At 39.4% G+C, this 12,898-nt stretch overlaps 1 protein-coding gene and 1 non-coding gene across 4 annotated transcripts in view; both read right to left on the reverse strand.

The window, feature by feature from the left end:
- LOC126295471 (treacle protein-like) overlaps nt 1–12,898 on the reverse strand; it is a 270,716-nt gene that overhangs the window by 85,654 nt on the left and 172,164 nt on the right. The gene's annotated exons all lie outside the window — the stretch shown is intronic.
- Nucleotides 3,368–3,442, reverse strand: Trnas-cga (transfer RNA serine (anticodon CGA)). The gene has a single exon. It is a non-coding gene; the product is annotated as a tRNA-Ser (tRNA).

Raw genomic sequence — 12,898 nt, forward strand, 5'->3', positions numbered from 1 at the left:
GGATTCAGTTAAAAAACCTAAACCAACACATAACCATAAGTAGGCTGAAAGCTACAGTAAAAGATTAATAAAATATTTTAAATTTCTTTACCCCCTTACCCAATGAGTATTTGTATCAGTGCCAGCTTAATTTACTTTCACATTATTTGCTACAAATAACTACCACATGTGGACATGAACAGCCTCGTAAAAACGTCCTTGCAAGAATCCTTATTACTTGTGTCACATTTCTACCATACAGTTGTTGACCAGCACTACGCAAAAACTGGCACCGAGCCAGATTGCAAAAATTATTTTTCCCGTAACATTCCTCACCCCTCTGGCAGGCACCCCCTCACCCCCCTCCCTTCCACAAGTGTTTGTAAACACTGGTACTGGTACACCGAAATTTAAAAAAATGTAAAGCTGTAGAGTGCTATACAGTGCCAAAAGGTCGGGGAACCACTGGGTTAACCGAATCACCCTGTATTAAAAAACAGGAGTCAAACAGCTATTTTTTAAAATAATAATTTTTTTTCTAATTTTTTAGGTACTCTGTTAAAGTTCGGTGTACATCCACATTACCTTCCACATTTGACACGATCTTCCTATTTCTCATGGTGAACATGTGACTTTCACACTTCTAACTGTTGAAGATTTAAGTCCAAGAAAGAACAGCTGAAAGGGAGCCTTTTATTTGTAATAAAATCTAGTATATTCAGTCTCCGATACAAACCTCTGTTCTCCATGGCATTGAACTCCCCTACAACAACAGTGGCACAACTAGGGCAGCAGTAAATGTTAAATTTATGTGACTGTACTAATTAACCATGATATTATTGCACTCGGCTGTTATTGGAAAAACGCAGTGACATTACCGTAAATAAGTGCAGTGGTGACTGAAGAAAATGCATCACCCTGTCAATGCTTTCAGGTCAGTAGTCCACACATTAACAATCTGGCTTACAATAAGCAGACAGAAGCACCCTCATTCCCAGGTGTAATAATTTTGTGACTGACTACTAGATATACTATGTGATCAAAAGTAGCCGGTCACCCACAAAAACATAAGTGTTTCACATTAGGCGTATTGTGCCGCCACCTACTGCCAGATACTCTATATCAGCAACCTCTGTAGTGATTACACATTGTGAGAGAGCAGAATGGGGCGCTCCATGGAACTCACGGACTTCGAACATGGTCAGGTGATTAGGTGTCACTTGTGTCATACGCCTGCACGCGAGATTTCCGCACAACTAAACATCCCTAGGTCTACTGTTTCCGATGCGGTAGAGAAGTGGAAATGTGGAGGACATGTACAGCACAAAAGTGTACAGGCCGACCTCATTTGGTGACTGACAGAGACTGCCGACAGTTGAAGAGGGGTCATAATGCGTAATAGGTAGACACGTATCCACACCATCACACAGGAATTCCAAACTGCATCAGGATCCACTGCAAGTATTATGACAGTTAGGCGGGAGGTGAGAAAACTGGATTTCATGGTCGAGAGACTGCTCTTAAGCTACACATCACATCGGTAAATGCCAAACAACACATCGCTTCATGTAAGGAGCGAAAACATTGGACGATTGAACACTGAAGAAGTGTTGTGTGGAGTGACGAATCAAGGTACACAATGTGGGGATCAGATGGTAGGGTGTGGGTATGGCAAATGCCCGGTGAACGTCATCTGCTAGCGTGTGTAGTGCCAACAGTAAAATTCGGAGGCGGTGGTGTTATGGTGTAGTTGTTTTGCATGGCACTATCACAGCACAAGCCTGCACTGACGTTTTAAGCACCTTCTTGCTTCCCCCTACTGAAGAGCAGTTCGGGGATGGTGACTGCATCTTTCAACACGATCGAGCACCCGTTCATAATGCACGGCCTGTGGCGGAGTAGTTACACAACAATAACAACCCTGTAATGGACTGGCCTGCACAGACTCTTGACCTGAATCCTATAGAACACCTTTGAGGTTTTTGGAACGCCAACTTCGTGCCAGGCCTCACCGACCGACATCGATACCTCTCCTCAGTGCAGCACTCCGTAAAGAATGGCCTGCGATTCACCAAGAAACCTTCCAGCACCTGATTGAACGTATGCCTGCGAGAGTGGAAGCTGTCATCAAGGCTAAGGGTGGGCCAACACCATATTGAATTCCAGCATTACCGCTTGAAGGCGCCACTAACTTTAAGTCATTTTCAGCCTGGTGTCCAGATACTTTTGATCACATAGTGTATGAAGCTAGCTAGTGAGAAGTAATGCTTGGAGGATAGGGTTGGGGCAAAAGTCTTTGCAAGCATTTTTTTTTTTTTTTCTTCACAGGTATGTGAGTAGATCACTGCTATTTGTAGTGTGCAAGCTATGCAGCCATAGTATGTATTCACAACAGATGACTGTGAATGCTGGTAGTAGCACAGAGCACACTGCCAAATAAGACGTGTGAAGAGCCGTGTCGAGCATCTTGCGTGCATGAAAACAGGCATATTCTCCAGGGACATACGGGAGAAAATGTCATAGTGAAATAGTGTAAGCCTCCCGCGAATAATGGCCTCTCATACCGTACAGTAGCACGGTGGGTAGAAAGTTTCAGTGAGGATGTGACGCAACTGGTGATCGGCATGCTCAGGACAACCTGTCAGTGTGCGGAACGATGTGGCATGTACCGCAATTGAGCAGCTGCCACGGGAAGATAGCGGATGCTACTGGAGTTAGTGTGTGCGAGTGGCATTGAGAAGCTCACTGTGGTATCACAGGATATTTTGGACAGAGCTGCAACTGTGTAAAATCGCATCACAACGAGTAACAGATGACTCGATGGAACTTCAACAGTGGATGCCATACGCATAACCCTCTGACCAATTAGCACGCTGGCAATAGGACAGCTGCCAATCCCTGTCACGAATAATCACCACCGACAAAGTTTGAGCGAGGGTGTTCAAACTGGAACTCTAATGTCAGTCCGTGGGATGACGACATATCGGATCACTGAGGCAGCGGAAGTTCCCTCAGAATATTTCTCTCGTGAAACTGATGGTGATTATCATGTATGCCCACACGGGCACAAGGCACTACCAGGGCCTTCCTCGTGCGACAGGTAGCACTTGACAATTGGGACAAATGTCCAGATCTCGTGGATGGTGCAGTAGTGCTGCACGACAACACAAAATCAAATAAAGCACAGTGTGTGCAATGGCAACTTTGATGCTGGGGTGGGACGAGTTGGAGAACCTGCTGCACTCTCCTGTCCTCTGTCCCTGCGACTTTGACTTTGTACGAAAAGTAAGGAAACCACTATGTGGTAGGTGGTTTGCAACATGGGAAGACATTTGACAATGCTGTGCGACAACAGATGACCTGAAACTTTCTGGCAGATTAAAACTGTGTGCCGGGCCGAGACTCGAACTCGGGACCTTTGCCTTTCGAGGGCAAGTGCTCTACCAACTGAGCTACCTGAGCACGACCCACGCCCCGTCCTCACAGCTTTACTTCTGCCAGTACCTCGTCTCCTACCTTCCAAACTTTACAGAAGCTCTCCTGTAAACCATGCAGAACTAGCACTCCTGAAAGAAAGGATATTGCGGAGACATGGCTTAGCGACAGCCTGGGGGATGTTTCCAGAATGAGATTTTCACTCTGCAGCGGAGTGTGCCCTGATACTAAACTTCCTGGCAGATTAAAACTATGTGCCGGGCCGAGACTCGAGCTCAGGACCTTTGCCTTTTGCACGCATGCTCTACCGACTGAGCTACCCAAGCACGACTCATGCCCTGTCCTCACAGCTTTACTTCTGCAAGTACCTCGTCTCCTACCTTCCAAACTTTACAGAAGCTCTCCTGCGAACCATGCAGAACTAGCACTCCTGAAAGAAAGGATATTGCGGAGACATGGTTTACCTGAAGGATGTTTCGAGAATGAGAATTTCACTCTGGAGTGGCACACAGTCTTAATCTGACAGGAAGTTTCGTATCAGCGCACACTCCGCTCCAGAGTGAAAATCTCATTCTGGAAACAGATGACCTAATTAAGATACGGTGGGGCAAATGGTGATGCAGATGCTATTCAGTGTCTCTCACATTATTGGCAGTGCAGGTCCATTCTGAGGGCCTTTAGGCTCAGTTTTGTCCTATAACCTGCACATGTGCGGTGCTGTAATCATTTTGAAACATGAAATTGTATCATTCTATTCACTACCATAATAAATATGTGAGAGACACTATGTTCACACTTTCTACAGTGTCCACACGTGTAGTTCTCACCTCATCCTTTCACCTGTACATTTCACGTTTGCCACGACTTTTGCCTCAACCCTCGTATTAAATTATATTGCCTTCTATTTCGGGGATTTCTTCATATCCAATTATATGTATTTCAAAGACATCTACTACAAAGTTTACCCTCACCAAGTGAATAGATGGCCATTCCATGGACAAAGAAAGCATTTCAAATGTTTTGGCAAATAATGACATTAACACAGAACTGTGGTTATAGAGGAGGATTATAGAGTACAGCAGCCACCAGCAACAACTTGGTTTTGGTTTACTTTACTGATAAAGCACGAAATGTTCCTTTCGTCCATTTTTCGGAGTTTTCGCTGCACTGTAGAAAAGCCCACTAGTGACCACAGGCAGAATTCGTGTTTTGTTGGTGCAGTACTTGAGACAAATTAAATGATATACTACACTGCAGACTTAGTTGGAAAAGTTTGCAAAATTAATCCTCCTCTATGGTACTCCACCATCAGTCTAAATATGAGTTGCCAGCCTCCTCCAACCCACATGACAGGAATAAACTACTCACAACTAAAGTTAATAATTAAAAGGCCTGTAGCTATATAACTATTTTCAGAAAAGCTACTAACAGGTGATCACTGGACTGGGATATGTTCACCGCTAACAGTTCAATGCGCTGTGTCCAACTGGCTCTCGGCAAATCTCACCTATAAACACCACAACAACAAAACAGGAACACTGTTCAAAGTCAACAGGGACAGACATAAACATCACTATCAACTTTCCATGGACAGCAATATCATTTATTGGTTCCTACTAAATGCCAAGGTGCCCAACTCGTACACTAAAACACTAACTTCTGCTTAGCTACAGGCTCCGGTATCTCGTTCAAGGACTTCGTCTACCAAGCACATGCACACTCAAAAGGCAACACTGGAAAATACATCCACCTACTGGAACACTCTTTTCAGCATTCTATACTGCAAGATACTGTGGGTGTACCATAGACAACAACTTTTCACAGTATCTATAAACTAGACTGGTGCCCGCTACTTCGTTCTTGTACACTGAATGGCCTGCACAGATTTTCTTTTTTTCTTAAATCAAATTTTTATGTTGTTTGCAAATTGCAACACCTTCTATACTTTTCATGCTAATTATGTCTGTAGAAAAACGATCTCTTCCTGGTGCACTTCTGATTAAAAAGTGATTCTTGCAGCTGGATACCTTTTGTATTCTTGGGGTGATATTTCCATATCAACTTTCATCACATAACACACATTTCTTTAGATCTAATCGAGAAGTGAAACACCAATTTTTCATAGATTTAGTTTTAAGTTTTTTAATATGGTGAAATAGTATCTTAAACATTTTCATTCCCTATTTCACCCCATTAGGGACTGAATTTCCAACGGTATTTTTTTTTTAATTTCTAACAGAGAAGCCAAATACAAATTTTCATGGATTTAGCTTGAAAATGTTTTCAAAATGAAATAATTTCGTAAAACTTTTCATTCTCTGTTTCACTCTCTGAAACACGTATTTTTCATTTCTAACTGAGAAGTAAAATACTAATTTTCATAGATGTAGCTCAAAAATGCTTTACTAGGTCTTTAATAATTTTATTTTCGAAAAAAAGTTTCACCCATTATTTTACCTATTTAGTGGTTGAATTGCCAAAACTGCTGAAATACATAATTTTTGTTTCTGATTGAGAAACTAAATACCAATTTTTGAGCTTCGAAGCTATCCTCAGAGTGACATACTTCAAAAAAGCCTTTCATTCCCAATTTCACCCGCTTAGAAGTGGAATTTCGAACAGACAGTACAAGATCCACACCCTCTCCAAATTCAAGTTTCTGTCCTTGGTAATTTGTGCTGAGCATGACAAATCAGTGAATCAAGTCTGCTCCTATCTCACTCATTTAGGGGATGAATTTCCAAAAAACAGTGGCACACGTACTACTACTTTTCCATCCAAGAAGCCAAATACCAGTTTCCAAGACTTGGCTTTAAAAATGCTTTCACAACAATATTTTCATAAAACATTTCACCACCTGTTTCACCACCTTAAAGGTTGAATTTCCATACACAGTGAAAGACACAATTTTTTATCTCTAATAGAGAAGCCAAATACAAATTTTCACAGATCTAGCTTAGAAAGTGCTCACATAATGAAATATTTTGATAAAAACTTTCATCCTCGATTTCACCTTTAAAGCGGTTGAATTTCCAGAAACGAATAAACATGTATTTTGTTATTTGAAACAGAGAAGCTAAATTCAAATTTAAAAATGGTTTCATTAAAAAATATTTTTATAAAACATGTCACCTCCAATTTCATCTCTTTACAGGCTGAATTTCCAACACTGAAACACACATTTTTTAAAACCTGTAACTGAAAAGTCAAGTACCAATTTTCAGAGCTGTGTAGCTTTAAATTACTTAAGTAGTTCTGTAATAATGACTTATTAATAAAACTTACACCCAATATTTCACCCCGTAGAGGTTAAATTTCCAAAAATCCTGAAACATGTATTTCTTTATTTCTGACTGAAAAATCAAATACCAATTTTCGTAGGTCTAGTTTCAAAATTGCCTTAATAATGACATTTTCCAAAAACATTTCATGCCCTATTTCACACCCTTACAGATAGAATTTCGAAAAATTTCGTGAACAAAGTGTACAATATAAGATCAACAAACTCTGCAAATTTCAAGTTTCCATTCCTTGTGGTTTGGGCTGGGTGGTGATGAGCCAGTGAGTGAGTCAGGCAGTCAGTGTATCACCTTTTATATTATAAAGATGACCTAGTGGATAATGTCGGAAGTTATTTGAGAATTTATGTAACAATGTTGTTATATATAAGGTAGTCACAACACCAAAAAATACCAATAAAATGACCTGCAGAGGAATTGATGCTGGGTGGAGCGATTACTAATTGACTATGAGCATAAATAAAGTCAACAAATTGCTCATAAACAAGACAAAAAGACTCACTATTGTATGACTACTCAACTGGAAAATAATCAATGCGTTGACATCTGTTAAATACCTGGAAGTATGCATACATAGTGATGAAGTGGAACGAATACCAAAACTAATCATTGGTAAGGCAAATGCTGTATTGAGAGTCAGTGGAAGTATTGTCAGGGAGTGTAGACCACTCACAAAGGAATTATCTTACGAAACCCTCATTTGAGCAATACTTAAATACTGCTCATTAGTAAGGGATCCATATCAGATAGGATTGATACAAGAAATAGAGAAGATCCAAAGAAGAGCAGAGTACTTCATTACTGCTTCATTTAGTAACCTTGAATGCATCACAGAGATGCCCTGCAAACTCACTGGCAGATGCTGCAAGAGTGGTGTTCTGCATCCCAATGTGATTTACAGTTAAAGTTCTGAAAGCGTGTGCTCCTAAACGAAATCAACCAATGTATTGCTCCCTCCTCTGTATACCTTGCGAAAAGAGCACGAACTTATAATTGGACATACAGAATTCACCTCTACACGGAGGCTTACCAACAATCTTTCTTTCCACAAATCATCTGTGAATGGGGGAAAGTGACAGCAGACACAACGTACCCTCCATCACACTACATAAGGTAGCTTTTGAAGTATAGAAGTAGATGTACATACAAATCAGTTGATCACGGAGGATCACTCATAATGAGAGCATATGATTTATACACTACCCAAGGGCTACTGGTTGTCTCCTTTATTTTGTAAGTTCCCAAAATTCGCAACAAAATTATTTAACGTTTAGGCATCCCAGACAATTAGAATTAGGAACAGAAATTTAGGCATTTTCATTGGCTATTTCGGATTTCTCCTGATATTGCTTCTGTAAGTTACTGCTTCCTGGCAGAGTTTTGGGAAGTTACTTTGCAACAGTTGTTACAAAACATTGGCTATCATATGAAATGACAAACCTTTAAGCTGCCCACTTAGGAGGATTAGTGAAAGACTGGCCCATCACCTCCAGGCAAAACAGCAACTCCTTCCTCCAGACACTGACATTGATCAGCAAAATAGCCAACTGTTGCATGTTATAAGCAACATAACAATTTTCAAACATAGACATTCATGCTTTAACATGTTAGTTTACTTGCGAATTGCTGCGGAATGACTGCCTGAAAGATTTGTTTTTGCTCTCTTTCTACCGCGAATAAAATTCATGTTGTTGTTGAAGTTATCACTTATCCTCACAGTGGTTTCATTATTATTATTGTTATTATTATTATCATTATTATTATTGCTATTGATATTAATGAATTCTCCCAATAAATTGTAGACATTAAGCAAATAACTCAGTCAACTTTTCTTTAGTTTCTTCTTATTGCTCCAATGAACTTTCCATTTGTCTACTTTGTGTCTGAAAGTCTCTATTTCTAAAAATGTCAATTGGTCTTATGTTTGCATTTTTTAGGTCCTTTCAACCAATGTGTCAAGTTCTTACATGATGTTATATAGTCTATTATCCTTTCTGACAATCGTTTTTCTTGTACTCTGTTGAGATGACCAAAGATTTTATCTTACTGTTCTTAATATCAACTTTGATGTTTGAAAATTTTTCTGTTCTTTTGACTGATTGTAGATTGTAACTGTCTTCGGTATATCTTGCAATTAAAATTTTCTTGATGATTTTCTCTCTCCTTTTTTGTTTCTTGAAGCGCCATGTTTTATTTTCTTTTTCTTTTTTTTTTTTTTTTAAAAGTGTCAGTGTTCTGCTTCCATAGAGGACTGTTGGTTTCATTGTGTTACACAGCCAAATGTTTGTCTATATTGACATGAATTTTTTGTTGCAGAGGTTTTGGACTAGCCCTAATTCTTTTCTAACTTTTCAGAAGCGATTTTGCTGTGAGATTTTTTCAAAGCCTGCCAGTCCGACAAATTCTCCAAAGCATTTTAAGTACGAGACCCTGTTGATTTTACTATATTTTGTTTTCAGGCTCATGCTTTTTCTGTCTTCGAACATAAGAATATAAGAATTCAGTTCTCTCAGGGAGAGGGTGGGCAACCATACCTGCACATTCTTTAAGTATCTTTAGCAGTCTCAAACAGTCTCTTCATCTTCTGTCAGTGCCTTCAGTCAACCACAAATGTTAGGTGTGGAATGTATAGGTTGTCAGTATAATTGGCTTCCAAAACCCACATTTCTTGAGTTCTCTCCCCCATTCTTCCATACCTTGTTTAGGATGACGTTCAACAGACTAGGAGAAAGCCCACATCCTTGTCTCTTGCCTGTCTGAATGTCAAGGGGTTCTGAGATTTCCCCCATAAACTTTACTTTAGGTTTTGTTCCAGTTAGTGTTTGCTTTATGAGTTCTTTTGTTTTGGGATCTAGTCCCCTCTCCTCTAAAATTTACAATCATGATGGCCTGCCTAACCGGTCATACAGATTTCTGAAATTAAAAGTGTGCATCAAAGAAATTTTTGTGTGAGGACTCACATTTGACTATGGTTTCGATGTTAAAAATTTGTTCCAGATGTGAACCGTTCAGTCAGAATCCTGCTTGATATTCTGCTAATTTTTCACTGTTGTGGGTGATTATAGTTAGAAATTTCTTCCAAACTTCCTGCAGGTTGTTCTTTCAATTTTTCTCTTATTTTAGAGTCTTTGATTTTGTGTAGATAAAATTTTGTGATCAATGGTGTTTCCTGAGAAATTTTCTTTTGGATGTGAGTTTCATTTTGATACTGGTTAAATAATGATCTAAATCGACATTTGCACCTTTGTGTACTTGCACATCAAGAATTTCTGTTTGGTACTCGTACAATATTGTCACATGGTCAATCTGAAATTCTCCTAAATGATGGATAGGTGATAAATTGTTTTATTTTTTGGACTTTTTCTGTAGTGAGGTTGACATAATTTTAGGTTGCTTTGTTGTCATAAAACAACAAGTACTGTGCAGTTCTTAGTGATGAACTGGTGTGCAGGTACTCTTGTATTAGTGTTCCCCATCAATTTGCACACTAAAATCAACAAAAAGATGCTTCACATTGTCTTTTGGAATTCTGGCTATTCTATTTCAAATTCTTCCCATAATCTTATCAGTTTTTTCAGGCTCTTTTTTATTGTCTCCATTTGCTGATGCATCCACATTAATGAAGGTGTAATGTGTGTGTGTAATGAGATAAAAGAAATTATTCAGGTAGTGAAGGGAGACGAAAATTTAATAGTCATGGGTGACTGGAATTCGAGTGTAGGAAAAGGGAGAGAAGGAAACGTACTAGGTGGATATGGATTGGGGCTAAGAAATGAAAGAGGGAGCCGTCTGGTAGAATTTTGCACAGAGCATAACTTAATCATAGCTAACACTTGGTTCAAGAATCATAAAAGAAGGTTGTATAAATGGAAGAATCCTGGAGATACTAAACAAAGGTATCAGATAGATTATGTAATGACAAGACACAGATTTAGGAACCAGGTTTTAAATTGTAGGACATTTCCAGGGGCAGACGTGGACTCTGACCACAATCTATTGGTTATGAACTGTAGATTAAAACTGAAGAAACTGTAAAAAGGTGGGAACTTAAGGAGATGGGACCTGGATAAACTGACTAAACCAGAGGTTGTACAGAGTTTCAGGGACAGAATAAGGGAACAGTTGACAGAAATGGGGGAAAGAAATACAGTAGAAGACGAATGGGTAGCTCAGAGGGACGAAGTAGTTAAGGCAGCAGAGGATCAAGTAGGTAAAAAGACGAGGGCTAGTAGAAATCCTTGGGTAACAGAAGAAATATTGAATTTAATTGATGAAAGGAGAAAATATAAAAATGCAGTAAATGAAGCAGGCAAAAAGGAATACAAACGTCTCAAAAATGAGATCGACAGGAAGTGCCAAATGGCTAAGCAGGCATGGCTAGAGGACAAATGTAAGGATCTAGAGGGTTATCTCACTAGGAGTAAGATAGATACTGCCTACAGAATTAAAGAGACCTTTGGAGAAAAGAGAACCACTTGTATGAACAGCAAGAGCTCAGATGGAAACCCAGTTCTAAGCAAAGAGGGGAAAGCAGAAAGGTGGAAGGAGTATATAGAGGGTCTATACAAGGGGGATGTACTTGAGGACAATATTATGGAAATGGAAGAGGATGTAGATGAAGATGAAATGGGAGATATGATACTGCGTGAAGAGTTTGACAGAGCACTGAAAGACCTGAGTCGAAACAAGGCCCCAGGAGTAGACAACATTCCATTAGAACTACTGACGACCTTGGGAGTGCCAGTCCTGACAAAACTCTACCATCTGGTGGGCAATATATATGAGACAGGTGAAATACCCTCAGACTTCAAGAAGAATATAATAATTCCAATCCCAAAGAAAGCAGGTGTTGGCAGATGTGAAAATTACCGAACTATCAGTTTAATAAGTCACAGCTGCAAAATACTAATGCGAATTATTTACAGACAAATGGAAAAACTGGTAGAAGCCGACCTCGGGGAAGATCAGTTTGGATTCCGTAGAAATGTTGGAACACGTGAGGTAATACTGACCTTACGACTTATCTTAGAAGAAAGATTAAGGAAAGGCAAACCCACGTTTCTAGCATTTGTAGACTTAGATAAAGCTTTTGACAATGTTGACTGGAATACTATCTTTCAAATTCTGAAGGTGGCAGGGGTAAAATACAGGGAGCGATAGGCTATTTACAATTTGTACGGAAACCAGATAGCGGTTATAAGAGTCGAGGGACATGAGAGGGAAGCAGTGGTTGGGAAGGGAGTGAGACAGGGTTGTAGCCTCTCCCCTATGTTATTCAATCTGTATATTGAGCAAGCAATAAAGGAAACAAAAGAAAATATTTGGAGTAGGCATTAAAATCCAGGGAGAAGAAATAAAAAGTTTTAGGTTCGCCGATGACATTGTAATTCTGTCAGAGACAGAAAAGGACTTGGAAGAGCAGTTGAATGGAATGGACAGTGTCTTGCAAGGAGGATATAAGATGAACATCAACAAAAGCAAAACAAGGATAATGGAATGTAGTCGAATTAAGTCGGGTGATGCTGAGGAAATTAGATTAGGAACTGAGACACTTAAAGTAGTAAAGGAGTTTTGCTATTTGGGGAGCAAAATAACTGATGATGGTAGAAGTACAGAGGATATAAAGTGGAGACTGGCGATGGCAAGGAAAGCGTTTCTGAAGAAGAAAAATTTGTTAACATCGAGTATAGATTTAAGTGTTAGGAAGTCATTCCTGAAAGTATTTGTATGGAGTGTAGCCATGTATGGAAGTGAAACATGGACGATAAATAGTTTGGTCAAGAAGAGAATAGAAGCTTTTGAAATGTGGTGCTACAGAAGAATGCTGAAGATTAGATGGATAGATCACATAACTAATGAGGAGGTATTGAATAGGATTGGGGAGATGAGGAGCTTGTGGCACAACTTGACCCACACACACACATCATATTATTGTTCCTCAATCTGCAAATCCCATTTTCATAACTTTGGAGTCAATTTTTTTTCGAATTGTTGTTCTTTCTTTCTTTCTTCTCCAAATTATTTAACTGTTTTGAAGTATTATGGTAAGGCAGCCTGGGGCATAAATACATGTGGTTTTAATCACTACATTCTAAGGTCTCAGTTTTTTATTTTAACACATAGAGATTTTTTTGTAGTATATGTTCTTTGTTATGTGGAGTGCCACTTTCATTTTTCTGGTTCTG

Source organism: Schistocerca gregaria, chromosome 11 (assembly GCF_023897955.1).
Source record: "Schistocerca gregaria isolate iqSchGreg1 chromosome 11, iqSchGreg1.2, whole genome shotgun sequence".
NCBI classification, from domain to species: Eukaryota; Metazoa; Arthropoda; class Insecta; order Orthoptera; family Acrididae; genus Schistocerca; species Schistocerca gregaria.